General features: G+C 40.4%; 1 pseudogene; it reads right to left on the bottom strand.

Moving 5' to 3' along the window:
• Positions 1-5,097: 5,097 nt before the first annotated feature.
• On the bottom strand, positions 5,098-13,456 carry LOC115727351 (annotated as a pseudogene).
• Positions 13,457-17,665: the final 4,209 nt, after the last annotated feature.

The following is a 17,665-nucleotide window of genomic DNA, read 5'->3' as shown; positions in this document are numbered from 1 at the left end:
TTTGCTCATGTACTAATAATGATTGGACATGTTCCTAAGATATTCTGAAAACCATAGGAAGAGGAATTGACAAGCATGATTCAGGAATTTCCAGTTCTTATTAGAGGTTAAAAAAAAAAAAAAAAAAGATAAGCACCCCAAAAAAGAAAGAGAAAACATAATCCGAACATAATCATGGAACTTGGTCTAAGCATATATGGCCAATTAATGTACCAAAACCAGATAAATTAGATGCTGGGAAATAGTAGCTGCTTCCATGTCAACTCCATGGACGATTCTAAGCCCCGGTCGTTGAAAAGCTGGCAAATTTTCCGTTGTCGGTATGAATCTGATTTCGTTGGTAGGTTTTTTTTAATATTATTGGTGGAAAAAGTATGATCGATAATTCGAAAATATGATCGATAATTCGAAAACATGAGGTAACACGTTAGTAAATCGCCAACATCGTCTGGAATTTACCAACTTTATAATGAAATAGTGAAGTATCAATTCATCTTAAATTTCACCGAAGTTTTAAGTAATTACCGACATTCCAACAAATTAGTTAATTATCAACTTTTTTGAATTGTTAGAAGCATAGTTAGAGACATATCAACCCTACGAGAAGTTTTACCAACATTCCAATAGATTAATAAGTTACGAGCTCCTTTGGAATTTACCCAACATCCAAAAAAATTACTAAATTACGAACTTTTATCACATTTTGCAGGGATAATTCCCAAAAAAGTTATAAACTTATTACAATCGTGTCAATTCAGTCTTAAACTTTTTTTTATACTAATTCAGTCTTCTGTCCACTTTTGACCGGAAATCACTAACGTGGCACGGCCGGTGCTGACATAGCAATTTTTAATAACATGTTAATATTTTATTTATTTTAATTATTTATTTCTCTTTTTTTTCCTTTTCTTTCTTTCTTTTGTTTTTTCTTCTCTTCTTCCTTAGGTAGTTGTTGACCGGCGATCGGCCAAAGATGTGGGCCAACAAGGGCTAGATTGTCTAGCCAATGCGAGGTCGATCTCGTCGTCGTTAGGTGAGGTCGGCCTCGCTAGATCCGGCGACGACGAGCCTTGTCCAGGTGATGGCGAGGCCGGACCTCGCTGGCCCACACCTCTGGTTGGTTGCCCGTCGGTGATCGGCTAAGGAAGAAGTGAAGAAAAGAGAAAGAAAAGAAAAAAAGAAAATAAATAAATAAATAAATTTAAAAATCATTAAAATATTATTAAAATTTGCTACCTCGGCGATTTCCTGTCAAAAAGTTTAGAACTGAATTGGCATAAATGCAAAAGGTTTAGGACTGAATTGATACAATTGTAATAGGTTTAGGACTTTTTTGGTAATTTTTCTTGTTTTGCAAGTGTGGTTAGTAAACTAAACATTGTAATTCCGACCAAAAAAAATAAAAAAATAAGAGTAAACATTGTAAGGGATTTACCAACGTCCCACTAAGCTACTGTTCCCTGCATAGGACCCATATACTAGTTGATGAATTATGGGGTAAATTAATAGAACACTAAGCTACAGTTCCCTGCATTTCATGCGCCGAACTCGGTTAATTATCTCAATTGGTGACTATGTTCTGCTAGCCCATGTTTTGATCAAAATCTAGTGGCTAACTGCAAATGTTGCAGATGGGGAAGTTTCATCCGATATGATTGATTGTACGAACATATGAGCGGTGTTTGTTGCATAAGTCACTATCACCGCCATCGCTGGTCACTGGCCGTTGCTGCCCTTGGTCATTGTCGCCAGTTGCCACCGGTCGCCTCCGTGGTCACATTTGGGTCTCGGCGGCCCTAACATGAGATAACTGTGGCTGAGCCCCGGGTCCGCACAGCTCAAACGAGGTCCTTGAGGCCTAGAATTGGGGTGGCTGAACTCGTTTTGTTTGATTCAATGAGGAACTGGATCCTCAAGGAGTGGAATCCCAAGTCCTACAATCTTCATGTAATTGGCCTAATGGAGTAAGGTTAGGGGCAACTAGTACTAGGGTTGGCGGAGGTGACGGACTTGCTGAAGATCAGCAACACATAACTCTAAGCGAACATTCCATTACATCTGTGAAAATCGAATGCTTAATAGGGGTGTCAAAGTCGAACCGAAATACCAACCAAACTGCTAACCGAACCAAGCCGAACCAAAAATTTTGCACATTTCGGTTCGGTTCGGTTTTCGGTTCGCATAATGAAAAATAACCATTCTTTATTTTTTAGATCGGGTTATTTCGGTTTGGTTCAGTTAACTGAACCGCAAACCGAAACATCTTCTTTATACTTAATATTAGCCATTTGGAAAATAATAATAATCCTTTTTAATTTTCTTTTTCTTTTTGACCTATTTTAGTGCAAAGGGCCAAGGGCTGCCGACCACACTGGATGAGGTCCGGTGGCCGGCGACCCTCACTGGCCGTGGGCGAGGGTCGCAGCCCCTCGCTGAAGTTGAGATGGTTAGAGATAAGACTAAAAGGAATCTACTGGGGCGGAGGGAAAAGAACAAGGTTGGCTGGCAAAAGTTCAAGAAATCGGAGAGAGGGAGGTCAAAAAACTTGGGAAAGAAACAAAAAAGACAAAAAAAAAAAAGACAAAAAAGAAACATGGAGAGTTCGTGACAGACAGAGAGCGAAGGAGTGGCCTTCTTCTTCTTCTGAGCAACGAGAGAGCACGACAGGTCTTCTTTCACAGAGAACAGAGAGCCCACAAAAGGAGGGGGCTCATCCTTCAGTCCATCCTTTGTCCAATCTAGAGAGAGCAAAAATAGTCGAGGGAAAAAGAGGGAGTAGCGTGAGCAGGGGAGGTGGTAATGGGATATGCTCCTTGTTGAAAGAACGTGGGCTTAAAAGGAAAAAAAAAAGGAAAAGGAGTTGAGAAGAGAGAACCAAAAGAAGAAAAAACAATGAGAAGTAGAACTAGATTTCACAGAAGGAGAGCTCGAGAGTAAACAAAGAAGGACGTCAAAATAGAATTGCTATTCGGACGAAGTAGAGATGGCTCTGGCTCATCGATGATTGATCAATCGGTGGGATATTGAAGAAATCATGATCTTGCTTCGGGATGTGTGAAGATGAATTAAAATTGGGGGCGACAAAGGGCTTTTCAAAGTGCATTTAGCATATGCAACAAGAATAACGCCAGATCCGAACACAAAAGGAAAAAAAAAAGCAAGAAAAAATAGAAAGGAAAACCGAAAAACCGAACCAAACCGAACTGGATTTTCAGTTCGGTTCGTATTCGGTTTGGTTTGCAATTCGATTAAGCTTAGCTACTTATCCTAACGATTCGGTTTTTCTGAAAAACCGAACCGAACCGAACTGAACCGAACCGAACCGAACCGAACCGAACCGTTGACACCCATTGCTTAATCCCAAAAGGGTTGTCAATGTTGATCAACCCTTCTCATCCTTTTTTCTTAGCCAAAAAAAATGTGAGAGTTTCTCGAAATGTGCAAAATTGGATTACCTAGCAATAGCTAGTATTTAGATTCACATTCCACATTCATAACCTCACAAAACTATCAAAAACTCAATTCAATCACTAACGTCGCCATCGCTGGTCACCACCGTTGCAGCCCTTGGTCACCGTTGTCAGACGCCACCGACATCCGTCTCCAGTACCATAGGTGGGAAAAATTACAAGAGAAGTCTTAAACCAATTGTAATTGTGTCAATTCAATTCTAAACCTTTTGCAATTGTGCCAATTTAGTCCATTTAACCAACTTTGGGCGGCCGACGCCGACATGGATGACAACCAATGTTGACGTTGTAATTTTAATAATACTTTAATCTCTTTTCGAATTGTTTTTATTTATTTTTTCCTTTTTTCCTTTTTTTATTCTCCTTCTTCCTCTAATCGGTCATCAAATCAACGATTGGCCCTCGTCTCCATCCGATGGCCGATTCGGTGACCCATTGGAGGAAGAAGGAGAAGAAAAAAACTAAAACAGGAAAAAAAATACTAAAATATTATAAAAAATTTGCCACGTCGGTGCCGGTCCGCAAAAATTGGCCGGATAGACTGAATTGACATAATTGCAAAAAGTTTAAGAATCAATCGAAAAAAAGAAAGATTTATTACTGAATTGATACAATTACAATAAGTTTATGACTTTTTTTGGAAATTTTCCCGCCAAAGGTGATAAGTATTCTTTATTAGTAAGGCCAAAACTTTTTGTGGTCCATGTAATCAAAAAATCTTTCCAAGGAGTGAGAATATATTATATATAAAGTGAGAGTCTCTATGTGAATTTCTCTTGTCATGGAATCGATCGACCTCTAAAAGTTGTAACGTTATCGTACAAGTTAGCCGTGAGCATGGGCTGAGTGGGTAGGTTCCAAATCTAGACCTTGAAACCGACCCTGTTATAATCGATTCCAAATTTTTGGAACGTTAAAACCTACTATATTGGTCCCGAAACATGTTTTCGAACCTACCCTAATTTTTAGGTCCAATTCCAAGATCTACCCGAGAACCTATTTTTCCTTTTTCTTATTTTATTTTTTCAGTAAAATAATATGAGTAGCAATGAAACAATTCAAAGTGAAAGATGAATAATAAAACTCACTATCTACCAAAAGCAAGAATCCCTAATATGAGCAACAAACATTGCAAATCACCAAAAATAGAGGAGGTGAGGCAAGCCGGACTAGGTTTATTTTATTTTATTTTATTTTATTTTTATTTATAACAATAGCTAAAAATCGATTTCAAAATCGATTCAATTTCTAAGTATTTGAAACCTAGAATCGGCCAGGTTCCAACCGGTTACCAAAATTTAGAACCGGTTCCGGACCGGTTTGAATGGGAACAGATTCTCGGACCTATTTTTCGGGTGGTCCGATTCGAATTCCAGGTAAACCCGATCGGGTTGCATGCCCTTAGTGCAAGTGGGAGGGATAGTGCAAGTGGTTAGGATGGAAATTCTCAAAAGGGAATATCTCATTTTGTGAGTAGAGTTTGTCATTCTTGAACTCCTGCAGCTCTTGCTTTTCTATGAAAACAAAAAGCTAAAGAAAGAAAAGAAAGTCCGATGCTATCTTTTCGTATTTAGAACTAAATCCCCTAGGATCATACCTTATCAAAACTTGAAAAATCGCAAACTAATCAGCTGTAAGAAAATAACAAACCCTTAATCAAAAGATCAAGGACAAACATATGACCATCGGACTTGTTTCTTGTACATAGCCTCGCACTAGAAATCGTGAATTGGATGATGGAACTAATAGTGGCTCTTTCAATATCCTATACCAAAAGATTGGTCGACTCCGGTTCGTTCATTTCACCGCTTGAAGTCCGGGAAGAACCGCGTCTCGTCTGGTTGAGTAGACCTTGAGTCTCTTCGCCGTTCCGTTGGTCCGCCCACAAGTTCTTGTTGATCCTAACCACCAGCTCGGTCACTTCTCTCATTGTTGGCCTATTCACGCCGTTATAGTTCAAGCACCTTCTAGCGAGCGAACCGACCGCTTCGATCTCCCCCTGTTCACCTTCATCGGACGCCTCGAAACTTATCATATGGAGGAGCATCCCGTTCTCCACGACGGAAATGAAAGATTGGACGATGTTGACTTTTTCCCCAAATTTTGTCAGCCGAGTCGGCGTCTCTCCGGTAAGGAGCTCCACGAGGATGACCCCAAAGCTATAGACGTCACTCTTTGTGGTTAATTCATCGGTGCAACAATACTTGTTGGGCCATTTAGGTTGGTTCAGTCCATTTAAGCAAGCTCTTAGCCTCTTATTATGTTAGAGAGGGGCTGATATACCTAGGGCAACATATCATCAACATATACGTGACAAGGCAACAAAACAATATGTGGGACAACATCAGTTTTTCTGGGAAAAATGAATCTGTCCAGCAGCGATCAACTCGACGATCGGAAGACCATCCGTGGTCCGATCGGGTTGAGATTTTGTCAGCAGCTTTAGGACTTATTGATCTTGATTCTGAAATGTTGGATCGTGTTTTGAAGGTGTCTACTATAGCTTTTTTCGTGGGTGGTTTCAGACCAAGTTTTTGGGGTGTTTTCAACCGTTTTCCCTTGTTAAATGTGATGTTGATGTTTATTCTTTAATTATAATTTTGGGACTTTAATATTATTGAAATTAGTGAGGTTTTGTACCTAAACTATTATTAGTGGAGATTTGGGTGGACTCCGTGAATAGTCTCGTGGTTTTTATCCTTCACATTGAAGGAGTTTTCCACGTAAAAATTCTTGCATTAATGTTCTTTTGGCTCGTACATTTCCATTGGTTGTGCTTGATTCGTTTTCTCACAGGGTCAGCCAAAAAGGGAATTTATTCGTTGTCTTTCTCATCAGAGTGGTATCGGAGCGTTGTTTTTGATCGAACGATGGAACCCAACATGAGCATGATGGTCGGTTTGAATGGAAAGAATTATCATGTATGGAGAGGAAAAATGGAAGATCTTCTATAAGTGAGGCGCTGGCATTTATCGGTGTTTGCCGATGCTAAACCCGATAACATGACCGATGCTAATTGGAATCTTGAGCACAAAATTGTGTGTGGGTTTATTCGATAATTTGTCAATGATAATGTTTTGAATCACATCAACAAAGAATCACATGCGAGAACCTTGTGGAACGAGCTTGAGTCATTATATGCACAAAAGACTGGCAACAATAAAGTATGTTTGATTAAACAATTTATGGAGTTGCATTACAAAGACGACCAATCTATATCAGACCATTTGAATGGATTTCAAAGAGTGATAGACCAACTTTTTGCCATGAATATTAAATTTAATGATGAAGTGCAAGGACTTTGGCTGCTATGTACCTTACCAGAATCTTGGGAGACATTTCGTATGTCTTTGATTACAATGCCGCACCCGATGGTATTGTTACCATGGATTTTGCCAAAAGTGGCGTTCTAAATGAAGAGATGAGAAGAAAAATGCATGGTTCTTCCTCTCATTCTCAAGCTTTAGTTGTTGAAAACAGGGGCTGAGTCAGAGTAGAGGTCTAAGATCATGGAAAAAGACTGTTGAGTGTCATTATTGCGGTAAGATGGGTCATATTAGGAAAAATTATTTTTAGCTGAAAAATGAGAAGAAAAATGGCAATGACAACAATGAGAAAAAGGATAACAATAATGATGATCGGGTGGCCACCGCCACCGAGGAATTTGTTATTATTTGCTATGATGACAATGTTAATTTTGCCTACGATGATTCAAACTAGGTTATTGATAGTGGAGCTTCCCTTCATATTACATCTAGGAAGGAGTTCTTTACATCCTACAAGTCGAGAAATTTTGGCACCTTAAGGATGGGTAATAACGGTTAAGCTACGGTTGTGGGTATAGGAGATGTGTGCTTGGAGACTAATAATGGAGCAAAACTAATTCCGAAAGATGTTAGACATGTTTCGAATATTAGTTTAAATCTGATTTCGACTAGTAAGCTCGATGATGCAGGATTTTGCAGTACTTTTGGTAATGGACAGTTGAAACTCACCAAAGGCTAATTAATTGTGGCTAGAGGTATGAAACAATCCTTTTGTATTTGTTTCAGGCCAAGATTTTCAAGGACATGTGTAATGTTGTGGAAGATGAGAATGCAACTTCGTGATGGCACAAGAGGTTTAGTCACATAAGCGAGAAAGGTATTCGTTTGTTGGCCAAAAAGTGTTTACTCTTTGGAGTGAAGAGTGCAAGACTTGAGAAGTGTGAACATAGTTTACTAGGAAAACAATGAAGAGTTTCATTCAAGAGTCATTCGCCTTCGAGAAAATCAGAGTTGCTAGAACTGGTGCATTCAAATGTTTGTAGTTCAATAAAACCTCTATCACTTGGTGGTGCAGCCTACTTTGTAACCTTCATTGATGACCATTCGAGAAAATTATGGGTTTATTTTTTGAAGACAAAAGTTCAAGTGTTAGATGCATTCAAGCGGTTTCAAGTTTCAGTTGAAAGATAGACTGGAAAGAAGTTGAAATGCATTCGTTTAGATAACGATGTGAGTACATTGGACCATTTGATGAATATTGCAGGCAACAGGGGATTCAACATCAGAGGACACCTCCTAAAACACCTCAATTAAATGGCATAGCAGAAAGAATGAACATAACATCGGTTGAGAGAGTCAAATGTTTGATTTTAGATGTAAAATTGCTGAAATTCTTTAGGGGTGAGGCTTTGAGTGCAGTGGGACATGTTATCAACATAACTCCCACTACTGCTTTGGATGGTGATGTTCCGGATAGAGTTTGGTTTAGAAAGGATATTTCATATGACCATCTAAAGGTATTTGGCTGCAAAGTTTTTGTTCATGTTCTTAGGGATGAGAGATCCAAGTTAGATATCAAGACATGAGAGTGTATCTTTCTTGGTTATGGTTCCGATGAATTTGGCTACAGACTTTATGATCCAATTGCGAAGAAAATTGTGAGAAGTCGAGATGTGGTATTTGTTGAGAATGAGACCATTTGGGATATTGAGAAGTTGAAGAAGACAGATTCCCGTGATTTTGGCATGTCAATTGATACTACCTTTTGAGTTACAAGATTAGTTGCATGATTAGGTTGAAAAAGGTGTTCAAAGTCGGACTCTAGATCAGAATGTTCGGGGACTCGGAATGATCAGCGGGTTCAAGATCAGATTCGGGATGATCAGCAGATTCAAGATCAGATTCGGGATGATCGGCAGCATTCAGATGGCATTGACACTCAAGAGAGTACACTGTTAGCTCCACCAACCACTGCTTTGACGAGGTCTACAAGAGACCGCATCCCATCTATTAGATACTCTTCTAGTGAGTATGTTTTAATGATAGATGCAGGTGAACTTGAAAATTTTGAAGAAGCAAGAGAAGATGAGAATAAGAAAGAATGGCTCGATGCAATGCATGATGAGATGAAGTTGCTCCATGACAATCATACTTTTGAGTTTGTGGCACTACCTAAGGGCAAAAGAGCTTTGAAGAACCAATGGGTAGATTGAAGCAAGATGAGACTACTTCGCGTCCTCGATATAAAGCCGTAATGGTTGTTAAAGGCTTCAATCAGAAAAAAGGAGTTGAATATGATGAAATTTTCTCACCAGTTGTGAAAATGTTTTCAATTCGAGTTGTTTTGAGTCTAGCAACTAGTCTTGATCTTGAGGTTGAGCAGATGGACTTGAGGACTGTTTTTCTTCACGGTGATTTAGAGGAAGATATATATATATATAGAGAGAGGGAGGACTGAGGTTTCCAGGTGAAAGATAAAGAAAATTATATTTGCAAATTGAAGAAAAACTTATATGGTTTAAAGCAAGCACCGAGGCAATGATATATAAAATTCAAGTTTTTATGGGGGAGTAAGCCTATAAGAGGACTAGTTCTGATCATTATGTGTTTGTGCAAAAATTCTCCGAAGGTGACTTTGTTATTTTTTTGCTCTATGCGGATGACGTGCTTATAGTTGATCAAAATGCTTCAAGGATTGACAAGTTAAAGCGAGATTTGAGCAAGTCTTTTTTGATGAAAGACATGGGTTCAGCTAAGCACATTTTTGGTATGAGAATCACTCGTGACGCACAGGTGAAAGAGGTTATGGTTATCTCAAGAGAAGTACATAGAGAAAGTACTTCAAAGGTTCAAAATGGATAAAGCTAAAGTGGTGAGTATGCCTCTTGCTACACATTTTAAGCTTAGTCATAAATAAAGTCTGTCTAGTGAGAAAGATCCGAAAAACATGGAAAAACTTTCTCACACTTCTGCAAGGGGTAGTTTGATGTATGTAATGATTTTTACAAGACCGGATATAGCTCATGCAATTGCGGTGATTAGCTGTTTTATGTTAAATCTAGGTAGAAAGCATTGGAATGCATTGAAGTGGGTCCTAAGGTATCTCCGAGGCACTTCTCGTTTGAGATTTTCATTTGGGAGTGAGAAGCCGATTCTTGTTGGGTATATTGATTCAGACATGGCAGGAGATATTAACACAACAAAATCTACTTTAGGTTATTTGATTACTTTTTCAGGGGGAGCTGTGGCTTGGTAGTCAATATTACAAAAATGTGTTGCTTTGTTGACAACAGAGGTAAAATTCATTGCAGCAAACGAAGCATGCAAGGAATTACTTTAGATGAAAGAGTTCACACAGGAACTTGGTTTCACTCAAGAAAGGTATGTTTTACTTTGTGATAATCAAAGTGCTATACATCTTGCGAAGAATTCCACTTTTCTTGCCAAGTCATATCATATTGATGTAAGATATCATTGGATACGAGAAACTTTAGAATCCAAAGGGTTGGAACTTGAGAAAGTACACATAGAAGATAGTGCTTCAGATATGATGACAAAGATTCTCAATCCAACTGTCTTGGTTTTCTAACGTAATGGGGCATGGAGTCTGTTGAGTTTCTTTGATATCAAAATCTCTCTCAATAGGCTGGAGGGGAAGATTTGTTGGGCTGTTTTGGGCGGTCCAGCCCATTTAAGTAAGCTCTTATCAGCTTATTATGTTAGGGAGGGGCTGATATACCTAGGGCAACATATCCAGCAACATATACGTGAAAAGGCAGTAGAAAAACACATGGGACAACAGCAGTTTTTTCGGGAAAAATGAATCTGTCCAGAAGCGATCAACTCGACGATCGGAAGATCATCTGTGGTCTGATTGGGCTGAAATTTTGTCAGCGGCTTTAGGACTTATTGATCTTGATTCTGAACGGTTGGATCGTGTTTTGAAGGTGTCTACTGCAGCTTTTTGTGGGTGGTTTCAGACCACATTTTTGGGGTGTTTTCATCCATTTTCTCTCGATAAAGGTAATGTTGATGCTTACTCTTCACTTATAGTTTTGATATTTCAGTGTTGTTGAAATCAGTGAGGTTTTGTACCGAAACTATTAATAGTGGAGATTCGGGTGGACTCCGTAAACAGTCTTGTGATTTTTATCCTTCACATTGGAGGAGTTCTCCACGTAAAAATTCTTGCGTTAATTTTCTTTTGGCTCGTATATTTCCATTGGTTGTGTTCGATTCGTTTTCTCGCATGTTCAGTCAAAAAGGGAAATTTATTCGCTGTTTTTTCGATCAATACTCAGGTCGAGGTAACCAATAGTGCCTTGCATTCTTTCGGCTATATGAGTCTTTCCAGGCGAAATCAAAACCGAGGCTCCGAAATCCGATACTTTTGCCGAGTACTTGTCGTCCAAAAGTATATCCAGAGACTTGACATCGCTGTGAATGACCAGCGGGTCGGCGTGGGAATGCAAGTACTCAAGGGCCACTGCGACTTCCGAGGCAATTGTGAGGCGATCCTTCCACAATGGCAAGACCGTCGATCTCTTGTCATGGAGGTGGTGATAGAGAGTCCCATTCGGGATGAATTCATAACAACGGCACTTTTGTCTCCAAACATATGCCCAGGAGCTTGACCAAATTCTTGTGATTCACCTGCGAAATAATGCCGATTTCGTGCAGGAATTCATCATGAGTGCTCGGAGACCCATCCATGTTCATGTCTTTCGGCTTCTTGATAGGGACATCTCTAGGCTTCTTGACTGCGACTAGAACGCCGCTGTTGATTCTTCCTTTGTAAACCGAGGTAAAACCACCCTCGCCGAGCTTGTTGCTAGCATCGCAGTTGTTGGTGGCTTTAGCCAAATGTGATTCAGTGAAGATTTTCACTCTCTGGTGCTTCAAGATCTCTCTTCCATTTTGTCTATAGTATCTCTCTTTAGCTCGCCTCTTGCATATGAACAAGACTAGGCCACTAACAACTATGCATAATGTCACCGCTACAATGACCGCCACAAAAATTTGAGGAATGAATGGATTGGTTTCTCTCCCAAAAAATTTATGTACTTTAAACATATCGAGTACGGACCTTATAAATTTAACAGATTCTCGGATTGTAATGGATTGTAACTCCTCACAAATGTCTGTAATTCCTATACAAAATATCCTAGGACACAAAAATTTAAGGCCTTTGCGACCAACAGGCGAGACTTGCCAGTGTTTTTAATCCGATGGTCATCAAGTGGTGACCAATGATATCTCGGTTGCAAAGTAGAATCAGATGCAATTTCAGAACACCTTAACACAATCCTCTCTGTAGGCTATAGCAAAGAAAAGCTTAGATTATCAAGCGATCGTCGCAAGGGAAGTAGAATCACCTGCAGCAAATATGACAAGACGAGAAGTTTGGCAACCAATTTTGCCATCACCAATCATGCTAAATGGGCAGTTGCATGTGTAGTTCCCGGGCTTGTTCTTACAATTCCCGTGACATGGGTATCGCCGTGGATCCTGGCACTCGCCGATGTCTATATCGAGCAGAATCAAGGATGCTCATGTGTTCTATTTTTCTCTTGCAAATCACGTCTTGGTTGTATTGAAGCATCTCGACTGAACTTCATTACTGGTTTGAGGAAGTTGAATTGCGAACTTGTGGCAACAGAAGAGTACCTTGACATCCCGGGGACACTAGGGAGCCATAAGGATTCCCCGTGTACCCAGCCTCACAGAAGCAACGATAACCCTGCCCATTCCTAAAGTCGGAGCAGAAACTGTTGGCGCTGCAGGCATAGCTCGATTGGTTTGATCGTGCTTCCTCGCTGGTCAAATCCCGTTCAACTACTCAATCCAGGACAACCTTTGAGAAAACGTCCTTGTGCATATCAGCCGGGACAGGAAGCTTGTAATCGAAGACAATAAACGACTCCTGGTCCACCACGAACGTTGATCCGCAAGAGCTGAAGTCCTGGGCTGAGGTGTAGTTCGTCGTGCTCCCCATGGATATGTTGAGGCTCCTGAGGTTCTTGGGGATCGACGTCTGACAGCAACCGAGGCCAGAACAAGAGCTCTCGGCCGTGAAGTTGATGTAGTCGCGGCAATAAGAGAAGCATCCACTCCTAAAAGTCCCGGCGGCATCCGAGATAAGAGCCGCAGTGTCACAACCGAAGACAGTGAGCTTGTTCCAGGTGTCTGAGAATGTGTAATGCCCGCCTTCGCCCACTGTGATCGCCGGGTCAGGGTTAGAACCGTCAAGCCCGCCACCATTCACGTCATAGCAGTCTAAAGCTCTGTACAGGCCAATGGTCATTGCCCCATTCTCCATGGATATGTTGAGCACTGGAATGTTCTCGCCGAGGAGCAGGTCCCCCGTAGTGCGGTTGCAGACGAGGACGAGGTCCGAGTTCCACACACAACTTCCATCCAGCCCGAATGGGAAAGGCACGCTCATGTTGCCGCATGTCCGGTCGCAGTTATCCTTCTCGGAAAAAGTCGCCAAGGCCTAGGCCATTGGAAGGAAACACAATACAGCCGCTTTCATGTTTATGTCTCTCCCATCCATGCATCCTCTGGCTCTCCTCTTGTCGGCTTTTATAATCCTACTTTCGTTGATGTCGATGCCTCAGTGGCAGCCAAGCCAGTGAGCACGTTGGAAGAACCGTTAGAGAAGGCGAGCTGGGTTTCCTGAAAGCGGCTGACGCTCATATTGCTGTCATTTTTACTTAAAATTCATATGTCCTGCACTTCACAAGAAACAGTATCAGAAAAGTCTTAAGCCTATGGTCGGGTATTGTATGACACATAGGATCTCACTTTGGACATTTTAATTAGACCATTAGTCTTAAACCTTTTTATATTGGGGCCAATTTTGATTGGAAAACGTTGATACGAATGCCTACTGTCTTACGAGACACAGTTGACGCATGGACATTTTTAAATAATTTTTTAAAAAAAATTTATATTATTTTTTTCTTACTTCTTTTCCCTTTTGCTGACCACTGGGGGAAGATAAACAAGTCCTCCCCAATGGCAAGCGAGGGTCACGGCTCTTGCCCAGGCCCTTGCCAAATCTTGGTGAGGGCCTTCACAGCCTCACTCGTTGTCGGTGAAGCAGCAATGGCCGTATGTAAGGCCACCATGTCCTTGCCGGCTGTGGATGAGGTGGCCCTCGCCCGGATCTAGCGAGAGCCTTTGTGGCCCACTAGTCGAGGCCCGAGCAGCCCTTGATCCGGCGAGGGCTGCTGCGATCACCGGCCAAAATGAGAAGGAAAAAAAAATAAAAATAAAATTTAATTTTTTAAAGAAAATATAAAAAATGTCGGTGTCAGTGTTGGTCGTGGCACATAGAATGACCAGTATACACATCAGCGATTTCTAGCTAAAATAGATCGAGTCGACTCAATTGGCACAAACGCAGAAAAAAAGGATTAAATTGGTCCAATTGAAAGATCTTGGATTGAATTGGCACCAATGCAATATGTTTATGATTTTTTCGTAATTTTCGTTTCACATGATAGAGAAATTTTCAATTGTCAAAGTATTAATTTTGCGTTCAACACATTAAAAATCAGTTCTTCTAATCTACAAGTTTCATAATTGGTTATTCAACAAGTACTCTTCAGGAACTCCTCAACGAAATCCTTTTCTGAATATTCTGTTGCTTCAACTTCTTATTAAAAACGAAAACTGACAGATAAGTCTCATTCTCAATAGAAATCCAAAAGTCCTTTGCCTCCATAACGAGGGATCTCATCTGACTTACTATGACCATAATGTTCCAATAAACTAGTCGGCCACTTAAAATCTGAATGAGTGACCTAAACATAGACTTTTACACTTTATCAAGTTAAGTCTAGCGTGGGACTTTCCGATTTTCGACATGGAGATTGTAATGGGTGCCGTCTATTACCCATTTCACCTATAAGCGAGGAGATTCAAGGAGCAGACTTCTCACACAGTTGCCTCTTTATCCTCCACTTTAACTTCTCTAACTTCCACTTTCTTCTTTACTTATTGCTGGAATAATGACATAAATGGCCCTTGAAATTTGATTCAATGGACAATGTAGTTCATGAATTTTTAGTTTGTTCAATGTGGTCCCTAAACTTTACCCCAATATGCAATGTAGTCCATGAGCTTTTAATTTATTCAATGTAGTCCATGAACTTTTGATACATTTTCAATTTAGTCCCTCGGCTATATGAAAATGTACAATATTATCCTTCTATTAATTCAACTTCCGAGACAACATTGATCATCTTCTTATAGTTCATGGATTAAATTGAGCATGCACAAAATGCCCACGGATCATTAGGCTAAAGTTCAGGTATGACATGGTACATTAGGCTAAAGTTCGTGGATCACATTGAATAAATTAAAAGCTCAAGAACCACATTGCATATTGAGCTGAAGTTCGGAGACCATTTTCCCTATTTTGCACACTAAGTTGTCTACATTTTTTCGAACATTTGATTTACCAATGTATTTTGAGAGAACCACCACAAATGCATGCACATCAGGTTGTCCCAAGGGCTCAACCATAATTTGCCGGTTAACCGGAGGGAAAGTAACACAACGACCCACCACCATGACCATCCCCTTAAAGCTGAGCTCCCCGAGCCAGGATCCGAACCCACAACAATCGATTTTTCAAGCCGAAAGCATGAGAGCGTTCTTATCATTGGGTCAATCCAAGGTAGGTTCTTGGGAGTTCATAATGACATATCAAGACCCGTTAGTATTTGGACAAGAAGGTGAGGAAACGGGCTCCGTATCAACAAGGGGCAGAATTAAGACGGACTTCACAAGTCGTCGTGTTTTTGGACGTTCGAACAAAAGAAGGCGGCATTCACGAGCAAGTCTTCGTTGCAGCCCGCCGAAAGTTATTATCTGATTGAGGATTAGAAGGAACGTTGACCCAAAAAAAGTATCTCAGTGCTCTCAAATATTAGCTGATGCTCATCAAATTTTTGCCGAAGGCCAGTTTGACAACCCGTGCCATGCACGAACACCCTTTTTTCGGATACAATCACCTAAAACTACAATAATTATAGGATTCCAATTTATAGCGCCTTCTAAAAATATTACACTTGACCTTTCTATCGATCTAATTTATGAAATAAGACTTGCGATTCTTTTGCATCTTCTGGTGACAAATTTATGAGATATAGAAGAAAACACTAATGTACATAATTAAGCTAACTGGTGATATGGTTAATTATAGACTTGTAGATGCCATTATAAGTGAACTAGTTTTTAAAGAAAGAGTTATGTGCGCTTAGCATGTGATGCAATGCTACACTTCATCTAAACAAAGGTAATTAAAATAGGGGAAAATACTAGGGGTGAGCAAATCGGACCACCCGAATCGGAACCACCCGGACCGGACCGAAACCGGCGGTTTGGTTCCCGGTTCTAGAGGGCGGCGCTCCGGTTCCCGGTCTAGGGGCATAAACCGGACCGGACCGCCTAGACCGGATCGGTTGATTTTTTTTTTTTTAAATTAACCCTAAATAGATTAAGACCGGTTTTGGGCATATTCCTTCATATCTCTTCTCTATCCTCTATTGTACATCCACCTCTGAACATTTTTTTTCCTCATATAGAGGTTTGCGACGACTTCTGCAATCAATTCTCGAAGTGTCCATAGTTTGTAGACAATTTCTAGTAGGAATGAACCATTCTCATACTATAGATTAAGACATATGCTGGGAGATAAAGATCTTGTTAGCTCTGTGCACTTGACTGAGATTGTGCACATAATTAACTCCCTTGTGAAATTTCTGGATGCTCTTCAGCCCATGTTCTTCTTTAGACCAAAATCCATGTTATATGGCTTTGCCTCGGGATAAAGTTATCACTTGGCAAAGTCGATCTTGCTACAGGAAAAGTTTGCGTTACTCAACCAAGTGGAAGCAGCAAAGCCCGAGATCGAGGTTGAGAAGTTGAAGTGCGAATCGAGAGACATAAACCAATAACGAAAGGTGCCATATTAGGTTGAAGTTGAACAAACATCTAAGTGGGAATTTTGATGGTTGATGCATCAGTAGCTAAGAATATAAATCAGTCTATGAGCGATTTGACTTTGGTAGTTGAATGAACTCATAGAAGAGATAGTTTCATACAATGGTGGTTTTCGAGAGAGAAGCTTCATGTTACTAGTTCCTTAAAATCGCTCGGGAACCGAACCGGACCCATTGTTCGGTCCCCGATTTTGGAAAATGGGAACCGGGACCACCGGTCCGGTTCTCGATTCTTGAAGGGAACCGGACTAGACCAGGAACCGATCACCCCTAGAAAATACCAAATAAGAGCCTAAAATGTCTTCATTTTTCTCAAATAAGAGGTTGAAATGGATCTTGTTTCAAGTAAGGATTTGAAGTGACCATATCAGTCTCAAATAAGGGCATGAAGTGGAGATAATAGTTTCAATAAAGGCCTGACGCTAGCCGGCTAAATATTATAAACGATCAAGGGCATTTACGTCCAAAGAAAATATTCATTCTAAAGTTATTTTTATTTTATTTTTTCTTATTTCTTTTTTTTTTTTTTTTGGGTTCGACCTTGCCTATGGTCGAGGGGCCCTGTGGCTTCAGGGCCGGCGCTTGTGGACGGGGAGGGTAGCACTTGCTAGATCGGATGACACTCGCCTAGCCCTCTCGGGGCATTGTAGGTGGCCACCGACGAAAAGAAAAGGAAATTTTTTAAAAAAGTATAAGACGGAACTACCCTTGACCAACTTGAAGGTCAAGCTCCTCTTTGAGACCGACATAGCTACTTTAAGTCTTTATTTGAAACAAAATCCACTTCCGGCCCTTATTTTTTTTTATAAATGAGATCATTCCATGCCCATATTTGAAATGTTCCTTGAAATAGATATGTACTTTTCTTAATGGTGCAATACAATATGCTTTTTGTTCTTTATGAAACATCAAG

Source organism: Rhodamnia argentea, chromosome 2 (assembly GCF_020921035.1).
Source record: "Rhodamnia argentea isolate NSW1041297 chromosome 2, ASM2092103v1, whole genome shotgun sequence".
Classification (NCBI taxonomy): domain Eukaryota; kingdom Viridiplantae; phylum Streptophyta; class Magnoliopsida; order Myrtales; family Myrtaceae; genus Rhodamnia; species Rhodamnia argentea.
The sequence above is the reverse complement of the archived record's forward strand: the minus strand, read 5'-3'. Positions and strand labels throughout refer to the sequence as shown.